A 23,116-nucleotide genomic window follows, 5' to 3' on the forward strand; every position below is an offset into this window, starting at 1 on the left:
GAGACTGGTATGGGCAGATTTCGCAAATTTATATTCATTCCTATGAGAGTATTTTTATAATATTTTTATAAGAGTATTTATCAATGGTGAAAGTTAGAGATCACTGTGGACTGTGGACAGTGGAAAGTGGGTGACCTTATTTTGTGGTGAGCTCTAATCTTACACTACAAATCTGCCCCGTAGTGTCTAATGGTAGTGTTCCATGGCTGCATATAGCAGCTAATCCCATATGTGTTAAATGCTAAGTAGGAATACAATAATTCAAAACTATGTTTTTATATACTTTTTTTCCTTGAACTTTACAATAGGGTAATTTTCCTTTTATCTATAATAAAGATCAAGTTTTTAAGGATGCGAGCAGCAAAATAAAGTGAGATTTAAAGATCTAAAGTGACATGTGTGTCTCGTATGTAGGAATGTGCGGTACAGATAAAAATAAGAAGTACAACCGCTGACATGGTTACACTGTATTTTCCAAGAATACTCTGTCTCCTGGTGTTTAGAGAAGCTATGATGTAACTGATCCAAGATGTTATTAAATCTTACTTGCTCACATCAAAGAGAATAAAATGAAGATTAATATTTCAGAAGGTCAAAGGAGAGGAAGACCTTTATTTTTTATTATACTTGTGATTATATACTCCAAGTACTGTTCAACCTAAAACTGGGATTTTTTTTTTTAAAGGAAGGAGAATAGAGGCAGCGCACAAACACAAGTTCTGCAAAAGACAAAAGCCTCTCATACTCCTTAAGAAAGTCAGTGTCAGCATCTGGCTGATCAAGTAAGAATGTAGGACCATCCCACTCCCAGGCATTCAGGCACACAGCTCCATGTACATTCTGCAAGCTTCCAACAGCCAGGGAGCCACACACAGCTCAAAGGTAAGATGAACAGATTCATTTGCAGATTTCTGCATACGCTTTTCCTTTACAGAGGCAGCAATAAGATTGTGTTATTGTTCATTCATTGCCTGTATCCTTCATTGGTAGATGCCCTTCTCCACTGCTTCAGGAGAGATTACCTTCTTTATCCGGTCACCCTGTGCTTAGGCTACATGTTATCACTCTTATTTTCTTTCTCACTCACCAGAAACATTAAAACAGAGGCTTGAAAAGGGGGATGGAGCATAAAATGTACATGCAGAAAATTCTTTCTGTTTTTTTATTGCATGTTTAAGAAGAAAAACAATGCCAATTTCCCATTTTGCCCGGTGTCTGTGGCTATTGGTCTGCCTTTAGTGGCTTGATCAGAAATGTTTAAAATATAAAGACCCCTTTCAGGGCCCCCTAATAAGAAACATCTGATTGTGAGGGGTCTTTTCCAATCATTTTAGGGAAGCAGAGGGGTTTTCTGTTTAAATAACGCCTAACATATAAAAGGGAGAGTATTTTCTGCTGTGATATATTTGTATTTATCTCTCCAGAAGGCATACCCTGTCACAGAATGGGCTAAATGAACAATTCCAAATGTAACAGGCAGGAATAGCGGAAAGCAGTGCTGCAAGAAGGGGGTATGAAGTGTGCTGAACTGGCTTTCTAAACAAAGAGGAAATGGATTTATATTGTGGGCTGTGGGGATTGTCTTACATTTCCCTTGTCTTGCGCCAGCTCTTTTCTCTCACTTTGTGCTCAGTTTTTTTCCTTTCTTCCTTGTTGGTGATATTATGCAAAATAGTTTTTTTAATGCACACTTTGTTTTCAAATCTGAATTAGTCAGATATTTTGAGACAGAATCAAAATACACATATTCCTATTCTTCCACTTACTGCAATGAAGCACTAATGGAAAGAGCTCCATTATATATAATGAGACCGACTAATGCAATTAGTGTCATTCAAAGCAACAGCCAATGACACACAACCAGTTGTTGTTGTACTCTTTTTTTCTTTGAAGTTGGGGAACTGGAGCTTAAGTATAAATTATCTGGGTACACATGTATTATTATGTATTTTATAAAAATATATATATATATATATTTATATATATTTGTTTTGTCTTATTTGTAACTGTTGTGATCCATGTGATGTTTCACAAAAATAGGCCAGGAGAAGCACTCAGCCTTGCAAAACTTTTGTGCTTAGTATAGAAAGAAACATCATAATTGGTCAGATAGGTATTCAAGGCTGTAGGTAGCATTACATATGAAACAACATGGGGACATCGGTAATTGGACTACAGGACCAAGCTCAGGACCCAGTCCTAGGCCTAGTGCAGCAGTTTTAGAGAGTGACCTATGGGAGACTATAATTTTTTTTAAGGTGCCATCTTTTCACCAGAGACTTAAGACAAATCCCATGGCGAAATTGTGTGTGGGGGGGGGGTACATCGGCACACAAGCAGCCGATGGCACATAGTGAACATAAACCTAAAAACATCTAGGTTCATGCTTTTTGCATTTGATTATACCAAAAATCTGATTGGTAAGATATATTTTTGGACTGTTGCAGGCAGATATTTTGTTAACATAAGTAAGTAGTTGTGACCTCCTCCAAGTTGGGAGGGTGGCCCCTGAAATAGTTTGTCACTTTTGTGTCATAATGAAGGATAGTTGATAACATGAAATAATACTGCGGGGCCTGAGATATACAGGACCACTGTACAGAGAGACTAAAAGTATTTGGACACAAAAGTAGTTGACTTCCTTATGGGCAAGAGAATGGACCCAGAGAAGTTTCTATTGCATTTATAACAATGCACTTGTTTGTCCAAATGATGGATGCATGTATAGTAAAGGGGGAACCTATACATCATGTTTAACGTACCTCTACCTCTCTAAATAAATGTTACTCCCATCAGAAATGTTTTCTGGGTCCGGAAACACTACTGATACTGACAGTTGCATGACAAAACAGGCTTTTGCCTGGAGCCACTGAGCCACAAATACTCCAGTGTTCATTGACATGTGCAGGAAAACTAGGAGCTTGCAAATGCAGATATCCCACGAGTGCTACGGAACTGGGGGGCCCTATAAATAAACACTGAAGTTTGAATAAATCTCTAATTATTTTTTCATTACAATACAGTAATTCCTAAATGCATAAAGTAATGTAATGAAAGTCTGCCGATTTGCACCAGGTTTAGTAGCCAATTGGATATTTGCTTTCAATTAGAAGATGATTAAATTCACTCTGCTAATTGGTTGCTATGGGTAACATGAAAATCTTAAACTTGATTTACATTATACTGTATTTCCCTGTTATGTTATCGTAAGACTGCCATTTATTTATGATCATTATAGGTACTTCTCTGTAGCTGACTATGAAGAATATCTTAGCTAAGGCCAGCAATCTTCAAGGCAAATAAATACTGTAAATTCACTGGCAAGGTGTTTTTCACATGGGAACGTTTATTGACATCCCTCACTAACAAAATGGAACTGGCTTTATCTTGCCCCATACTGCCATATGTTCCTTAAAATGTTTCTAACACTGTTATAATCCAAATAGCCTTTATTATTTATTTTTAAAGGATTTTGAATTTAGTGTTCCTATTCTGCCTATTTCTAGTTTGCAACTAAAAATGTTAGTTTCACTGACCACAAAACAGATTGACTGTGAGGGCTCAGTTTTAATTTTTATTGCTTTTCACTCCCTCTCCTATTGATCTTCTATTCTGCCTGGTTTCTAGTTTCTTATTAAGCACTGGAAACCAGCTAAAACACCAAGCTTAGGAAAGGCAGAACATACACAATTTATGCAAAAATTAATATAACAACCAAAAATGAAAACTAAAAACAAATTGCAAATTGTCTTAAAGGAGAAGGAAAGGTTAAAACTGAATAAGCCTTATCAGAAAGGTCCACCTAAATATACCAGTAAACCCTTAAAGTAATGCTGCTCTGAGTCCTCTGTCAAAAGAAACACAGAATTTCTTTCCTTCTATTGTGTACTCATGGGCTTCTATATCAGACTTCCTGCCTTCAGCTTAAACCAACTTGGCCTTGGTCGTGAGCATGCTCAGTTTGCTCCTCTTCCCCCCCATCTTCTCTGAGCCCAGAGCTATAAGTGAGCAGGGAGAGACTCAGGCAGGAAGTGATGTCACACCAAGCTAATACTGCAGCTGCTATCTTAAACAAACAGAGAGCTTCTAGATCGTTTTACTCAGGTATGGTAAAACATACAGAATAAATATAGCATTCCAGCTTGCACTAATGCAGCTATTGGCAATACAATGCTTCTGTAGCTTTCCTTCTCCTTTAAAATTTCTGAGAAAAGCGTTATCCTTTTGAACCGAGTAGATGAAATAAAGAGATTGTGCATTGTTTGTTTTTGCTTTGAGGAAGGTTCTCATTTAGTGGAGTCATAAATTAAAGACAGACCAAATGATAAATTCAAAGTAAATTAAAGGCTTAATCAGTAAAAATAGCCTTTTTATCATATCCATCACCATACATTTAGTACTATAGGACATAAAAATACTTTGTGCTATAATATTGTTAAATAATAAAGTTGATTAAAATCTAAACAAAAAACAAACCCCTTGCCCAGTTAGTGTTATGAATGGGTCTGAGTGGTGGGGAGAAGTGCAAATATTTTATTTTTGCAAATCGTTGGTTCAGATACTTACATCTATATTGTGCAGCATATCATTATTTACATATTAGCTAAATACACGATCATGGGATTTTGACAGTATATTTTTCCTTGGGTTAAAATTAGTTTGCACACAGAATAGGAATGGGGGACAGGCTTTTCCAGTCTGTAACTACCTATAGGGAAAAGGGATATATCTTTTGGTGAACAATTAGTATTGTGGCTTTCATACAAGTTAAGCCTGGGCAACAAATGGAGGCTGAAAACCACTCAACCCAGAATTGATACTCAGTGGTATTAATGAAGAAACACAGAACCTTGCTAAGGATTTGCATACACTCCCCTCCCTCCAGACAGATGCCCCCACTTTTTTTAGACACACTCCTACAGCCATAATTCAAACTGTTAACCTACTCCTTGCTTCTAATCTTGTGACACTTGTATCTAATGGGTCCAATCTCACCTTCTGCACCCACAGTAGTTACGCCAGTGTTGATACTGTTTTCAATGATGATTACGTTTTGTATGTATTGTACTAAGTGCTCTTGTCCCTGTTATTTGTTGTTTGAAGCTAGGACTGCCCATGTCCACAGTGCCATGTCACACTCCATGTGCAGATAAGCCACACTCTTCTCATTTCCAGTCAATTGGTTGTGTAAACAATCCTGACTTTGCCAGCCTTTGTGTACTAAACTAGACCTTCCATTGCCTTTATCAGCTGCTGTTTGGTAGAGATTTCAATTTCAGTAATGTCCCTTCTGACTACCGGCGATCAAAACTGCACTGGATATTTATGTTGCAGCTTTTCCATTGTTAAGACATGGAAGACATGGATTCTAGACAACATATAGTACCCAGTGTCTTGGTTCTACTGTTATTGGTTGTGACAACTTAGTATACTATGCACATGTACAGCATGGTATTTGCTTAAGGTATCTCAGATTCCAAAGGAAACCCTGCCTGCTTATCTCACAAGAGGATGATTCCTGTTCCAATATTGCATACAATACATGTGACAAGACACAAATGAGTGGCACCAACAAGCCTGCTAATATTCATCCTTAACCAGTTTATTACTACAGTACCCCAAGTTCTAACCTTTTATTATGCCTTTTTTATTGCATTCTTAACTCACCACTGCAGGGGGCATTATTCAAATTTATTTTTACCTAGGGGCCACAATTAATGTAAAAAGATTTGGGGGAGCAAAATAAGTATGAAAAGCTTTTCTAGAGGCTACAAATAAGGGTCATGATTGGCTGTCATGATTGGTAGCCTCTGTGTGGACTGAGAGCCTACAGGAGACTCTTTTTGGCGGGACACCTGGTTGTTATGCAACTAAAACTTGCCTCCAAGCCAGGAATTCAAAAATAATCAATTGCTTTGAGGCCACTGGGAGCAACATCCAATAGGTTGGTGAGCAACATTTTGCTCAAGAGCCACTGATTGGAAATTGCCAGATCCCTTTATTCAGTAGGCAGATAGAAAGATGAAAAAAATACTTTTTTTTTACATAACTACCATAAATTAAATGCTTTGTTTTTAATTGCAAATATCTCAGCCAACAAGGTGAACAAAAAGGCAGTTACTGTATTTCCAATGAGCCACAGCATGCACAATGCACTACCTAAACACTTTTTTGGCCTTTTTAACGTGTGTATTTCCATGGAACATAGCATACAGCTTGTGCACACACATATATTATGGGAAGTACTGAAAGACATCTTCAGAAGAGAGCCACAGTTCTTCACTACAATCAACCGTCAAAGTACCATAGGCTTTAATATGAATTTAGCTTTCAGCTTTCCTAGCAAGCTCATACTGCAGTTCAGTGTTAATGAATAGACAGTACTGCTTGCTGATAAGAAATACAGTTTCACAATGGCAGTGGTTAAGCAACATAAGGTTTCTGGCACGCTATGATAACTCATTGGTTTAGGAGAAGGCTCTTATTATCAACAGTTTATTTTATGTTGCATTGGGGTATAACAGATAAAAATGAGTTACTTGTATATTGGGTCAGTCACAATTCATAAAATATCTCTTATTGTAGTACTCATTATAGTTTACCAGCATGGACAGACATACAGTAGTTGAAAATTATAGTAAATATTCCTGCAGTTATAACCTAATGCAGAGGAGACATTTTGCTTAGAGATAACTGTCTGTTTTCTCTTTAGATACCGCTCAGGGTTTAGGAAGCATATTTTGTTTAATATATACTGCAGGCCCTAGTTCAGAGCTTTTGAAGATACTATTCGTGTCACTTCCTTATCTATAGACACACATAACAAATAAACTTGTGATTTATTCCTGGACTGTAAAGTAAACCCCTCAACTTCCTCCTTCTGGCAACACACTTCCAAATTTAGGTTATTTTGATGACTGAAGCTGACCAAATAAATATTAAGCTACTGTTCTAGGTTTGTCTTCTCGGGAATGCCATCAGCATTCCTGGGGCCACAGACAACTAAATGTCATCAGAGCAGCCAACACTTTGTCAGCCTCCAGATATTAGAAAAAAAATTTTTATCCAAGTTCTGTAGTTCACGCCTAGGGATGTAGCGAACGTCGGAAAAAAAGTTCGCGAACATATTCGCGAACTTGCGCAAAAATGCGAGCGGTTCGCGAACGGTTCGCGAACCCCATAGACTTCAATGGGAAGGCGAACTTTAACATCTAGAAAAGACATTTCTGGCCAGAAAAATGATTTTAAAGTTGTTTAAAGGGTGCAACGACCTGGACAGTGGCATGCCAGAGGGGGATCAAGGGCAAAAATGTATCTGAAAAATCTGCCTGTGTGTGCTTGGAAGAGATAGTGTAGGGGGAGAGCTGTTAGTGATTTCAGGGACAGATGATAGTAAGTTTGCTGGCTAGTAATCTGCTTGATACTGCTCTGTATTGGAGGGACAGAAGTCTGCAGGGATTTGAGGGACATTTTAGCTTAGGTAGCTTTGCTGGCTAGTAATCTACTGTTCTCTTTAAACAACTGCCATACGTTGACCTTGTAGGCATTGTTTGCCCAGTTTTTTTGGACGCAGCCACTGAAGCACAGTTGCCAGAAAAAATATGCCATATAAATGCTGAAAATAGTCATTTTTCGCCATACGTTGACCTTGTAGACATTGTTTGCCCAGTTTTTTTGGACGCAGCCACTGAAGCACAGTTGCCAGAAAAAATATGCCATATAAATGCTGAAAATAGTAATTTTTCGCCATACGTTGACCTTGTAGACATTGTTTGCCCAGTTTTTTTGGTTGCAGCCACTGAAGCACAGTTGCCAGAAAAAATATGCCACATAAATGCTGAAAATAGTCATTTTTTGCCATATACGTTGAGTCAACGTATGGCAAAAAATGACTATTTTCAGCATTTATATGGCATATTTTTTCTGGCCTCTGTGCTTCAGTGGCTGTGGCCAAAAAAACTGGGCAAACAATGCCTACAAGGCCAACGTATACACTACTACAGCGGTGGATACGGATTACGTAAAATATATTATGGCTGCTTGAAAAAAGTGACTCCGGTGTTTTTTCTGGAGACGGTAATATTATGGATATTTAGACAGAATGGGAACAAGGTCACACAGCTCGATGGCGGGTTGAAGAAAACAGTGTGCAAATAATGCCTACAAGGCCAACGTATACACTACTACAGCGGTGGATACGGATTACGTAAAATATATTATGGCTGCTTGAAAAAAGTGACTCCGGTGTTTTTTCTGGAGACGGTAATATTATGGATATTTAGACAGAATGGGAACAAGGTCACACAGCTCGATGGCGGGTTGAAGAAAACAGTGTGCAAATAATGCCTACAAGGCCAACGTATACACTACTACAGCGGTGGATACGGATTACGTAAAATATATGAATGCTGCTTGAAAAAAGTGACTCCGGTGTTTTTTCTGGAGACGGTAATATTATGGATATTTAGACAGAATGGGAACAAGGTCACACAGCTCGATGGCGGGTTGAAGAAAACAGTGTGCAAATAATGCCTACAAGGCCAACGTATACACTACTACAGCGGTGGATACGGATTACGTAAAATATATGAATGCTGCTTGAAAAAAGTGACTCCGGTGTTTTTCTGGAGACGGTAATATTATGGATATTTAGACAGAATGGGAACAAGGTCACACAGCTCGATGGCGGGTTGAAGAAAACAGTGTGCAAATAATGCCTACAGGGCAAATAATGCCTAAAAGGTCAACTTATACACTACTACAGCGGTAGTAAAATAAAAAAAAGTAAAATAAAAAAATGAATATTAAAAAAAAAAATTAAAGTTGGTGCTGCTGAACTACTAGGAGCAGCAGATTAGCACACCAGTCCCACTCCCCAACACTGCTAGACTAATAGCACTGGGCTCTTATAGTAGTAGTAGTAGTAGTAGTAGTAAAACAACAAAAAAATAAATAAAAGCAGTCCTTACAAGGACTACTGTTATTGCAGCAGTCAGCAGATGAGATCAGAAGCAGGACAGCTGCCCACTGCAGGAAGGGAGATTACATATTTTGTAACATTCTATCAATGTATTGGGATAGGTTACTTGTAGGTGACCCTATCCCAGATATAATTGGACCCTGTAAATCCCCCAGGGAGACCAATTATATCTGGGATAGGGTCACCTACAAGTAACCTATCCCAATACATTGATAGAATGTTACAAAATATGTAATCTCCCTTCCAGCTTACTTAAGAGATTCAACAGAAGTTATAAAAAATCTCCAAAGCCTGCAATGGGAATCTGGAATGTTGATGGCCACATTGGATGTTAAATCTTTATACACTTCAATAAGACATACCCAGGGAATAAAAGCGACAGCACATTTTTTGGAAAAAGACCCAGCAATACCTAATATTCAGAAAGAGTTTATTCTTAAGGGAATTGAATTCATATTAGAACACAATTCCTTCTGGTTCCAAGATAAATACTATCTCCAAACCTGTGGGACTGCCATGGGAACAAGGTTCGCACCTAGTTATGCAAATTTACATCTAGGATATTGGGAGGAACGGACCATAACCCCCTTATTGCAAAAAGGTGCGGACCTTGTCCTATGGCGTCGCTACATCGATGATATTGTGCTGGTTTGGAGGGGTTCAGAAAAAACAGTAAGAGACTTTGTTAAATCCCTAAACCAAAACGACCTGAATTTGGAACTCACTTTGTCATATAGTTCAGAAAAAATACAATTTTTAGACTTAGAAATATATCAAAAAAACTCCCAGATACAATTTAAAACATATTTTAAAAGTGTAGATGCGAACAATTATGTACTACCGAGTAGTAACCATCATCCACAATGGATTAGTAGTATCCCCTACAGTCAGATGTGTAGGATAAAGAAAAATTGTAGTGAAAAAGGAGAAATGAATAAACAACTAGACTTTATGAGTAAAAGATTTAAAGAAAGGGGATATAAAGAAAATATTATACAGAAATCAAGAGAAAAAGTTAACAATATAGAGAGAAATGATCTCCTAAAGGAAAAAGTACCGAAAGGGAAAGATGAACCAGAAATAATATTTTCAACAACCTACAATCCCCTGGCAAGCGAAGTCCAAAAGATTATAAAAAAACATTGGGGTATACTAAAATGTGATGCCGATCTGATGAATTCCATCCCAGATCAACCAAAAGTAGTATTTAAACGTGCCAATAACTTACAAAAAAAATTGGTGAAAAATTACTGTGAGACCGAGAAAACCAAAAATAAAATAAAAGAATGTACATGGGCAGGTTTCTACCCTTGTTCCCTTTGCAAAGCCTGTAAGTATGGTATAAAGAAAAAAACTTTTAACTCAACAGTAAACAAAAGAGAATTTGAAATTGAACATAACATTAACTGTAGAACGAAAAATGTTATATATTGTCTACAATGTCCATGTGGACTACAATATATAGGCAAAACAAATAGAGAATTAAGGGAACGCGTTAGGGAACATGTAAACAATATTAAAAAAGGGAAAGAAAACCACAGTGTATCCAAACACTTCAAAGAACATCACAAAATGAACCCCGCAGGTTTAATGTACTGGGGTATAGAGGTAATAAAAAACCAATGGAGAGGAGGTGATTTAACAAAAAAAACATTGCAAAATGAGAGTAAATGGATTTATAGGGTGGAATCATATATACCTAAGGGGCTAAATATAGATATTAATTTAAGGGCCTTCCTATAATCAAAACTGGGTAATGAGAAAAGAAATTTGAGAAGTGTGTATATTATTAATAGGAAATGGGCAATATAATACAAAAGATTTTAAAGTCTATTGGTAATTTTAGGAAGTTTGAAATGTAACAGATGTATATGTAAGAAATGGACAATGCTTTGTAAAATGTATATTTTAAATTCAGTGCACAAAATAAAACGGGTTGCTAGGACAACCGCTACGATCGGTAACAGGAAGTACGTCGTAGCCGTTGCTACGACAACGAAAAGAACAAAAGGCGCACTTGTGCACAGAAAATTCTGAAGCCTTGAGAAAGTCTGTCTAAGACGAAACGCGTCGGCTGTGACGTCATCCAAGGGGGCCCAAACACCGCACGCTGACTATGCCGGCAAATTAACAACTTCATACAGCGGAACAAATCGTGGTGGAGCTGGGAGGACCTTGAATTGACTCTTTATATGTGCATACCTCAAGAAAGTTTTGTGAGTGAAATTTTAAACTTTTAAATTCGTTTAATAAATTGTTTTACACGATGTTAAGCATATGTCCTTAGATGCCTAAACGAACGGAGCAACAACGAACGTTCTTAGTGCGAACAAATATTTAAAACGTCTGTGAGTATATTCGTATGTCAAACACAGGCGGTGAATTATTTACACTCTGGTGAACGGTTGCGGGGTGATTAAACCGCACAGGTGGAGAGACACGGTCTTACTTTTAATAGTCACAGGGGTGTTATATATCTAACAAAGAAATACTACACCATATATTTTTTCTTCTTTCCCCGAGCTTCTAGCGCTGGTTTATCTACTTAGCCTCCAGATATTGCCATGCCTGCCCAGGGGACCATAAGGTTTAGAGGGGCCCCTGCTAGGAAAGAACATATCCCATAATTTTTATGCGCATATAGTAAACAATTCTAAAGTGCACAGGCCTGTGCTTAGGGTGATAAGGGCAGGACAAAAATATAGTTTGTGTAAATGACCCCTAAAATCTATGTGCCTCATCAGTACACAGCTTCCTATGATACCTAATAATATCCCAATAGCAAATTGCTTCACTAATGCATTACTAACCTATTGTATCACCAAACTACAGAACCTATGCTGTGTCCCAGAGTGTATGATCATTAGTCATATACTTTTGGGTATGTTGTCCCACTGCCTCAATGCAAATATAATTACCTATTTTTTTTTTCTGCCCAGTCCAAAACACAGTGTTTCCACAACTGGACAGCCATAACTAGACTAACTGATCAAAATGGGAGAAGTAGCTATAAGTGTAAGTAGTACAGCTATGGGGTCCGTTATCCGAAAACCCGTTATCCAGAAAGATCCCAGTTATGGAAAGGTCGTCTCCCATAGACTCCATTATAATCAAATAATCCAAATTTTATAAACAATTTCCTTTTTCTCTGTTATAATAAAACAGTACCTTGTACTTGATCCACACTAACTATAAATAATCCTTATTGGAAGCAAAACCAACCTATTGGGTTACTTACAGGATTTTCTAGTGGATTGAAGGTATGGAGATCCGAATTACAGAAAGATCAATTATCCAGAAGCTGCCAGGTCCCAAGCATTCTGGATAACAGGTTCCATACCTATAGTATAATTACAAGTAGTGCTATTCTCCAGGATGCATGCATACAATGACTTTGACATTTAGGTGATTTCAACCAAAGAAAACATGGGACCAGCAAATACAAATTAGTTAGACAAGGAGTGAACATTTGCAATATCATAAAAATAATAATATAAAATATATGTAACACACCAGCAATACAATTATTCTGCTATCACCAACATTCACAAGAAATACTGTGCATGGAATATTCATTGATAATACAAATACCTGCATTCATACAGTATATTTATTAGTGATGACACAGTGATAAATGTAATGTTTCTTTACAAAAGAGATCAACACAAAATGTGAAGCTGTTCCAGTAAATGTCAGGAAAAACATAAGGGGCTTCTGTATGGAAAAGGATGTGGGCGTAACTGTAAATGACTGATGTCAAAACAGGGCTCAGTGTGATACTGTAGCAGAGAGGCCTAACAGGTTTTTTTCATACTTTAAAAGGAATTTCGATTAACAGAATTCAAATGTAGTCTTGTCTCTGCACATTCCTAGTAATCCTTGTTTTAATATGGAATACATTTTTTAAAACGCATTTATAAAAGGGAAAATTATGCGTTAGTAAAATTTTGTGGACTTGTGACAAATTGTAGCTAGTATGGAAAGAATCCAGATAAAAGCATATACAATAGATATTTCCATAAACTAATGGCAGAATTAGATTCTTTGCAGATTTATTGTGTTATTTACTCGTCATGCAACAAATAGTGAGACTATTATACTGGAGTGCATTCATACGTAACCTATTATTTTTATTCTTATCAGCCTTTATTTGTACAGGACCAACATGTTCAATAATTCACAACAGTTGCTGACCCAACAATCTTCTCTCCCAGTCACACACACACAATTATTAGTAATCTGATTACATATATATGTAGGGATATTAAACAGTTAATGGGGCTGTGGGAGCCTGTTGAAGGGAAATGTTCTTAATTGATTCTGTGATATTATGGGATGCCATGTTCTCCAATTGATAAAAGGGGTGCAATCATCATGTGCTTGGCTCTTGGGGCTCTGTCTGAGAGGGAATGCTGAAGGTCCAGGGACTGAAATAGTCCTCAAGTTGTGGATTAAGACTGGGCAGCAGGACCCCATGAAAAAGGATTAGTAAAATATAGTCAGAGCCTGTCATAGTACAGGATGTAAGGCAGGATTAGTAAACAAGGGCATCTGATAGCCTCAAGTTGGGAAAAGTAGTAGGGTTAGAATACCCCAGGCAATGCTTGCCTAGTGCACATTGAAAGGGACCCAGGATATCCTCCTTACTCCTGGATAACATTTACTTTGGGTGTCTCTGCATCTAGCAAGGTTTAACCCATACATGAGAATCTATCCCTGATGTGTTCTACATTATTTGAGCACCTTTGGAGTATGTTATTTTGCATTTTTGTCTCTTCTGCTACTGAAGCGTTACATGATGAGATGCATAAAGGCTTTAAAGGATCATTTACCATTATTATCCTAATCCTGATGTTACATTAAATTCCTGTTCACCACTGGTGCCCCAAATAATTTATTCTAACTGAGAGAAATGGTATAGCTGCAGCATCCTTCCTTCACCCATCCGAGTGTAACGCTTGCTCTGCTCTGACACCATGTTCATACAGGATAAATACATTGGGGCAAATTTACTTACCTGCGAAAATTCGCCAACACTGACTTCGCGCACATCGCAACACTTCACCAGGCATAAATTCGACTGGACAACGCTAATTCACGAAGATCCGAAGTTGCGCACAGGGTACCGAACGCTTGCGACGTTGCGCTAGCTAAAATACGATCAGCTGTTCGAAGTTAAGCTAGCGTTGGCTAATTTGCATACGTAATAATAGGTCTACCCTGCATAAAGTTTATTAAAATCAATGCTTTATTAAAAAAATACTGTTTAAAAACACTACTTCCTGTGTACTGCAAAACGGCGATAGGGCGACTCACTCTGCAGCTCTGCGCTCTGCATCTTCCCCCTAACTTCTGCCAAAACCGGAAGCTAAGCACTAAAACTGTGACAGCAGCCCATTCTATTACACAGCTTAAAAGCCGGATTTTGTGGGAAGTGGCAGCGATCCCCTTTTTTCCCCCAGCTTACCTCGTAGTGGCAGGACTGTGGAACACTGAGTGCTGCCCCAGTGCTCTTTCCCATGCTAGCAGGCAGGTGATGACAAGCCCGTGGTACCTGAGGAACATTAGAAGTCGGCACCACGGCCCAGCACCCGAGCCCAGAGTCCGCAGCAACTCCTACCCCAGCTCCGACAAGACGAAGACCCGGCGAACCTAAAGTCGTGGAGGGACAGAAGACCTGTAATTGCTTGCAACAATCGCCTGCTCTTTACAGTTAGGGCCACAAAAAAATAACAGAGCCTCACGCATCAGAAGAAAATAGCAGAAACAGAGCCGCCAGTGTTGTTAAATTTTTTTTGAAAAACTCCTATCTACTCCATTGCACTTCACCAGGTCTGAGGTAGTGAAGGAAAGTCTGGCAATAGAGGTAACGGTCAGTAAAATCAAAAACGTACTGAATTTGTGTAGTAACTCTCTTTCGCCAGAAAGAAAATTCGCCTGGCATTAGAGTGTGCCGTTGCCCCAAAATCTATCTCCTTCGCTAGCGTAATTACGCCAGCAACCCGTTAGTAAATCGGTGAAGTGCTGAAATTACATCATGCTGGCGAATTTTCGCCAGCATTAGCCACTTCACCCTTTAGTAAATTTGCCCCATGATGGTAAATAACCAAAGAATTATTTTTGTTTTGTTTAATAGTGCAACAATATAAATCTTTTTGCCTGTAAATTGTACCAGCACCATATTATTCAAGCCATGAGGGGAAACTCTGCTGGTCAGTGCCCCAGTAAAGAGAAAATATGCTTGATCAGAGCAGCTTATTCAGTGCACATGTTCATCTTTGGACTTCCATTTCTGTTAATGCAATTTCTTATGGAACATATTTAAATATACAAATAACACTTATTCTCAAGTTCGGCAGCAGATTTTTCTTTAATTTTAATATGGAAATGTCTCTGAGTAGGCATGAATTGAGAAATGCCTCATGCAGAAGTTAGGGTTAAAGTATTTCTGTCTTCAGGATCATTGATCATTGATAACATGGACCAGTGTTATTGAAGTCTGCACAAGTCAAATTTTGTAGTTTGGCTCATGCTCATCAATACATATTACTGAGCTGCCCTAAATACTTTATAACAGGTACAAGATTGCTGGGCAATGCCTCATGGTGGGATGTATTAGTTATACCCCTCAGCAGCTACATTCCAATATGTTGCATTGAAAATTAGCAATACTAAAACAGTATTGTCTCCTAGTATTGCTATATGGTGAACGGGACAATAAATTATAAGGCTCTGCTTTTGGCTTGTTTTAAAATACTTTACCATATTTAACAAGAAGGGTGGCTTTGTGGCTCCTTTAGCCATACTCTAACCTCTGGTTCCTCTATGTGGACTTTCCAAGTCCTACACCACAAAAGTCCTATTCCAGTAGCTTGCCATTTTTCAGTGCTGTTAAAGGGCAAGTCAACTCCAAAATAAACATTCGCCTAATAAAAGAAAACATAATTCTAAGCAACTTTCCAATATACATTCATTACAAATTGTCAGTGCTTTTAAAGTTATTTGTAAAAACAATTGATATTGAAAGCAGCATTGGCTTAACTCCCAGTTGTTACTTTTTATACAATGTTGCAACAGTCTTGGTTCCCCGGCAAAGACAGGTCTTTTAATCAGCTGCCTTGTCTTACGTTGTATCAACAGTCTTAGACATCAGGGCAGAAAACAGAAAGGGACAGACAAACACTGCTTTCAATAGCAATACATATACAAATAACGTAAAAACCATAGGACATTTGTAATTAATGTATATTGCAAAGTTGCTTAGAATAATGTTTTCTTTTATAATGCAAATCGTTATTTGGGGTTGACTTGCCCTTTAAACCTGTAGCATTGCTGGGCTAAGGGATATAAAGGGCTGATTTGCTAGTGCTGACTCATAATTCCCAAAAGAAGTCATACAACTCTAATTTATGGATTTCAGAAATAAATAAGTCTTTTTGGGAAGAAGTACAAAACACCCACAATATAGTGCATATTGTGCCATTAATACATGATGCTGTTAATGTTTCCAGTTTACCTCTTGTCACATTGTCCTGAAATGTTCGTCTAAGACAGTTTTAAGACAACAGCTAAGACATGCATGCTTAATATTCAGCTTCTTTCAGCTTCCAACTTTATCCCATCTGCTCAGAACCGAGGCCCAGTCAGATTACTGTGTTTCACTGATCAGACAAGCACTATAGTGAGTTATCACTCAGACTGGTTGTTCTATAGATACGGATAGTGGAAAGGCAAGAATTGTTGGCCCTCATGTTGTGCCTATTTCAAGCCTGCAACTGAAAATGCTATGTGCTTATCAGGCTCTCAGATCAGATAATAGATATCAGTTAATGTGATTAGTCAGTGGCATTAATGTTTTGGAGCTCTGGGCTTTTTATCTAACTAACCCTATTCCATGAAGGTGAGTATGATCTACTGCAATAATTTTTGAGATCATATTTTGTCTTATTATTGTTCTTTTCTAAACTTTTTTTGACTGTAATTATCTAAATCCAGATGCTCTCAGTCAGCGCATGTTACATTTACTGCCCTCTTTCTAAGAGGAGCCCTTATTATATTTTCAAAAACTCGAATGTCTGGTAAGCAAAAAAAAAAAAACCTTCTAAAATGAATGGCTTCTGTTCTCCTGTTGTCTTAAAAGGGGTGTAGCATATAAAACAGTAAATTGTCATATGTTTTTACTGCACTTTTTTATCTCACTTTATCTGCATCTTTGAAATATGTTACTGCTGCTCCATCCACCCTATAGTTAATGTGACTTCATGCTATCAGCTGGCTACGGTACAAACAAAAGTTGGGATATGAATTATTTTCCCAAGACAAAGAGCACAAAGAAGGGTGTGTAAAGGCCGTGTTGTGTTGCCTAATATATTCTGGGACAAAAACAACAGTAACTGCTTTCATTTTACAGTATGTCTCAATATTGTGAGAAATCCCAATCCAGAGGTTTGTTTTGGGAACAAGAAAATGCAGGATATAGAGCCAAAGGGAGTGAATTTAAAGTATTTAGGGAAGGAACATCTTAGCTGGCAACAACACAAAGCAATAAAGCAGCAAACGCCTCATTATCTAAAACAAGTTAATTTATTTTTTGCATAAGACCTTAAAAGTACATCACCATTTTTAACATTAAATATTGTCATTTGGGTGAATAATATAAGAACAATTCTGCAAAAGTTTAATACATACAGTATTTGGAGAAGACAAGAATATTGCTAATGAAGAATAGTCATTTCAGATGTACGGTTCAGGTTTGGAGGACAAATGTACCTGCAATGAGCTGAATCTGAAACCTATACTGTTTAGTTATTGTCTGCAAATTGACAATGACATAACTATTTTGGTGATGATAATACATTTCTTACTGTGATAGTGTTGATAATAGTGGAAAGCCATTGGTTGCTGTTTTGGGTTGGGCATGCCCAACAGGAATAGGGAAATAGTGATCGCCTACTAGAACTTCACTTTTTTCAACAAATACAAATGAAAATTGCACAGTGCCTCTAATTTCCTCCATAGCTTAAAAAAAAGTCTGGATATTCTCATAACAATCATTCTATATATGCAGTGTTAGAAGAATAAGGAAAAGTGGAGAAAGATTTTGTGACCAATGACAAGTAAAAAAACCTCTTCATCTTCAGCTTCTCCTCAAAAGTGTCAGAAACCCTCCTGAATTATAAATATCTATTTACTTGTGTTTATAAATATATACTCTGTTAGTGATTCTGCACTTAGCTTTTTTTTGCTATGAATGTATTCTCCGTAGAAATCCCAAACTGAAAAAGTATGAGTTAAAATGGAACCACCCCAGTCTTGTTAGACAAATCTGACCTTCTAAAGGCACTGCTCATATATATGGTTGCCTCACCCAATGTAATTTTCTCATCAGGCTCAGTTTACGTCATTCAGATAATATCCATTCCATTAAATAAACATAATGTAAGGGCTGGAGTGGTGATGCAATTAAGTAGAGCAGAGTTTACACAAGAATTTGAAGGAGCTGAGTTCACTTACAAAATACAGACACCTAAGTGAGATAGTTGATGGCTCCTACTTCTACAAAATATCTCAGTCTGTGTCTTATACAGGACAATGCAGCACAGATCTTACTAAACTGTTATACATACATTTAATTCAAAGGGAAACCACAGGGTGTCTAAATGCTCTGAATATACTGCTCTGTATGTTAAGACTGGGTCCCTACATTTCACTTTATCTTGCATGATTCAAGAACATTTTCAAACCTCTTATATTTAAAATATACTGTATTTTAGCATATTTGAGGAAATAGCATTCAGCATCCTTAGCTTTAAAATTTCTGATTGAGAAAGAAGAGAGACGTTTTAAAAGAAGAGCCTGGACATTTGTCGGAAAGACTATCTAATATAAAGACGGATTTATCTAGATCTTGTCCGCAAAGTAAAGAAAACTATTATGAGAATGTCTTCAAGATGTTTACTGTATCTGCCTGTAATAATTGATAAGCCAATTTAAACAATATTTATATTTACATAGTAAGTCTGAATCTTCACGGAAAACTATACCCCCAAAATAAATTCTTAGGCGGCAGATAGTTTACATTTTATTAAGTGGCATATTAAAGAATCTTACCAAGCTGGAATATGTATTTTAGTAAGTATTGCACTTTTACATCTTTCCCCTTGAGCCACCACTTTGTTATGGTCTGTGTGCTGCCTCAGAGATCACCTGACCAGAAATACTGCAGCTCCAACTGTAACAGGAAGAAGTGTGGAAGCAAAAGACAAAACTCTGTCTGTTAATTGGCTCGTGTGACCTAACATGTATGGTTTGTTTGTGTGCACCGTGAATCTTAGGATCCCATTGGGAGGCCCTTATTTCTTAAAATGGCAATTTTCTATTTATGATGACCCAATGGCACATACTACTAAAATAGCATATTATTATGAAAATGGTTTATTTACATAAAGCAAAGTTCTACCTATGAGCTGTTTTATGCAATATATTTTTATACAGACCTACATTATTCGAGGGTATAGTTTTCCTTTCAGAGGTGTCACGTAAAGAAAATCCAGAGACTCTGCAGTTCACTCCCTTTGCCGGTTTTAAAAAATCTGTTCTCCTTCAGATGAATCTCAATATGGTCTTTGGGTTGTAGGAAGAAAACCAGCGCTATGAGGTCGGGGATAGACAAAAAGGTAATATATATATTACCTTTTTGTGTATCCCTGAGCTCATAGCGCTGGTTTTCTTCCTACAACCCAAAGACCACATATGTGAAACATACCTGCTTATTTATTTCTACCTTGCATGCAATTAACAAAGTATATTGAATTTAAAAATATATTGAATTATTTAAATGATTCTTGTATTTCAGGTTCTTGGGCCAGCAAGTGGGTATTTCTGGGACTCAGTTTTCTGTGGGATACCTATCCAAAGTAGAATTTACCATATAGGCATGGTAAATAAAATTTGTAAATTTTGTAATTTGGAAAAAAAAATCCTCCCCAGTACACCGGCAGATACTAAATTTGGAAGCAAAGCTGAGGGGTGGGGTGCATGCCTAGTACAGCAGGCCTCTCATGTGCCGATTGAGGAATGATGGTAAAGGGCTAAGGTCCAGTGCCAAGGTACTTACTTACCAACACAAGTAGTGATGGGCAAATTTATTCGGCAGGCGCAAATTTGTGGCGAATTTGCACGATTCACAAAAAATTTTTGCCGCCGTCAAAAACGGACGCCGTTTCGCAAATTTTTTCAACGTTTCGCGGAAATTCGCTAATTTTTCAGTGAAGCAAAACGGCGCAAATTCGCCCATCACTAAACACAAGTGCCTATCAGCTTGTGAATTTTGTAAGTACAGTTTCCTTGGTTTCATCCTTACCTTATCCTTACCTTATCACAGCTTCTTTTCATTTCACATTGGGCAAAATCTTGTCTATTGTTAATAGCAACTATTTATATTGATAATACAAATACACCATGTTTCGTCTTGGCTGAGATCCTATTTTATAATATTGCTGGGTATTTAAATGTTACATAATTACAGGTATGGGATCCGTTATCTGGTAACCCGTTATCCAAAAAGCTCCGAATTACGGAATGGCCGTCTCCCATAGACTCCATTATAATGAAATCCGGTTATATATAAATGTGATTTCCTTTTGTTCTCTGTAATAATAAAACAGTGCCGTGTACTTGATCCCAACTAAGGTATAATTCATCCTGATTGGAAGCAAAACCAGACTAATGGGTTTATTTAATGTTTACATGATTTTCTGGTAGACTCAAGGTAGGAAGATCCAAATTACGTAAAGATCTGTTATCCAGAAAACCCCAGGTCCCAAGCATTCTGAATAACAGGTCCCATAACTGTATTATATTTTTGTGGAAGACATTTACTCCAGTAAAATATATATTAATTCCTTATCACCACTTTTCTTCCTCTGGATCTAAATTTGGTTCTGACCATGTTATGTAAATTTTGATCAAGGCTCTTGATATTTGTTGAAGGAATTGGACAGGAAACTCCTGGGTTTTGATGAGTCATGCCTTGTTTATAAATCTGTCTTTACACTTGCAAGTATTTATGCAGCTGTGGGGCTTGTCTGAATACCAGATATGATCTGTAAGAAGTTCATTGATGCTGGACACAAAATTCAAATGTATAATAGACACAGTTGTGCAAATATTATGCACCCTTGAGGCAACTTTAAAGGGAAACTATAAACGATACATCTGAACACTGCAAATATATGGTTTCTCCATGCCAAAAGCAATTGACAGAAATAAAGTCTGACATTCATAAGTTATTGTTTGTGAGATTGAGTTTAAAATAGCGAAAAATGCAGGTACATGAACTTTTATCCAGAATGCTCCGGACCTGGGGTTTTCCAGAAAACAGATCTTTCCATCATTTGGATCTCCATACCTTAAGTATACTAGAAAATCTACTAGAAAATCATTTAAATATAAAATAAAACCCAATAGGCTGTTTTTGCTTCCAATAAGGATTAATTATATCTTAGTTAGGATCAAGTACAACATACGGTTTTATTAATACACTTATGTTCCTACCTGTCTTTCTCTGTAATCTTTCATCCCTATTACAGGACAACTAAAGTGTTTTTGTATTACTGGGCACCTGAGAGCCTCTCCATTAATGACGGTACAAATGACATTCCAGATGACAGTCCTGATCCCGTTTACCTAATCACAAAGGTACAGCAGGGTTGTCTGACCATGTCGTTTATAACCCTAGTGCTGATTGCTAGCCAGAAGCATTCACAACAACCAAATCTGCTGCCGTCAGGTAGAGAGTTTGCTTGATGTTAGCGGATTCTGGCAATTATGTTGAGATTTGCAATACAATATCCCACTGCTTTTCTGTGGTTCCTATCATGTACAATAAAGAAGAATCTTCTGTTCTGAAAGATATTTTATCACTTTTGAGATCTCTTTGTCTCCAGGAAGCAATTCCATATACAGGGGTGATTCTGTCCTCTGTGCTGCCTGAGACAACATTTCCAGTGCCTCCTTGTCCCCCCATGATTAACTTTTTAGCATGGGGGAGGAACAAGGAGAAGCTGCATTGAATTGATACATTAGATTTCAGTTCTTAAAGTCACCAACTTGCTTGATGGCAGCAGCGCCTCTGCCAACTGTCAACTTACATATGGGATTCTAAAAATGTGGAAACATTTAATTATCAGACAAAGCTAGAGATTCATTCTCCGTCTATTTAATTTATGTACAATATATGCGTTTAGGGTAAACTTTACTATTTTTATTCTGTTATTAGTTGACCATTCATTTAATTTCCATTGATAATTTGATATATACTTTTAATAAAGCTCTTTGTTACAAGCGGAGGGAGCGTTAAATAGTAAGATCATTTTTTTTCATTTTTTATATTTTTTTTCAGCATTTTCTGTAACTGTAATTAAGACTTTGCTATGCATCTGAATCTTTAAGTGAAAATGTAAAAAAAATAAAATAAAAAATAAATTCCTTTCACTTTAGAAGAAGCAGAGCCTGCAGTTGTGGAGGGGACAGGGGGGCTTGGACAGTGGGGTATGTTTCTTCAACAGTCACTCTCTAATCCATAAAAATGTTGCATGTGAGTGGGGAGGGGATGCGCACTGACTTTCAACCCAATGGAAGTAAATAAAATGTGTTAAAGAAGAGCAATTAACAAACATATTAAAGAGTTACGTAATATTTTTTGTTAACTATAATAGCTACAAACACAGTGGAGAAATATTGAAATCCGCTAAGTTTGTCCCTTTCCTACCGACAATTCTTTCTTTTAAGAAATATTCATTTTGTATTGGATGTTAAGATCATAAAGAAGAATTACATTTCAAATAAACTAACCTCTCAGAATGTCATGTTACAATGACACAAACGGACACAAATCAAAATACTGTGTAATGTATAAATAAGCCCAGTGTCAGACTGGCCCACAGCATACCTCCCAACATTTTGGAAACAGAAAGAGGCACAAAAAGATTTGCAGCGCAGCAACACTTTTTGACCACGTCCATTTTTGTGGCCAATCCCACTCCCTAATTACCATGTTCACCCCTAATTCGTATGTTCGTTTTTAAGTGTTATTTGAGTTTTGAGTAATGAAGGTGAATTGGCCTTTAAGCTGCA

The 23,116-nt window shown here is 37.4% G+C and overlaps 1 protein-coding gene across 3 annotated transcripts in view; it reads left to right on the top strand.

Moving 5' to 3' along the window:
- The first annotated feature begins 690 nt into the window (after positions 1–690).
- Positions 691–23,116, top strand: part of kank4.S (KN motif and ankyrin repeat domains 4 S homeolog) — a 76,727-nt gene continuing 54,301 nt past the window's right edge. For all 3 annotated transcript variants that reach the window (XM_018260769.2, XM_041561383.1, XM_041561382.1), the window contains exon 1: positions 691–882. The gene's annotated coding sequence lies outside the window, so the exon portion shown is untranslated. The remainder of the gene's footprint in view (positions 883–23,116) is intronic.

This window comes from Xenopus laevis, chromosome 4S, assembly GCF_017654675.1.
Source record: "Xenopus laevis strain J_2021 chromosome 4S, Xenopus_laevis_v10.1, whole genome shotgun sequence".
Taxonomy (NCBI): Eukaryota; Metazoa; Chordata; class Amphibia; order Anura; family Pipidae; genus Xenopus; species Xenopus laevis.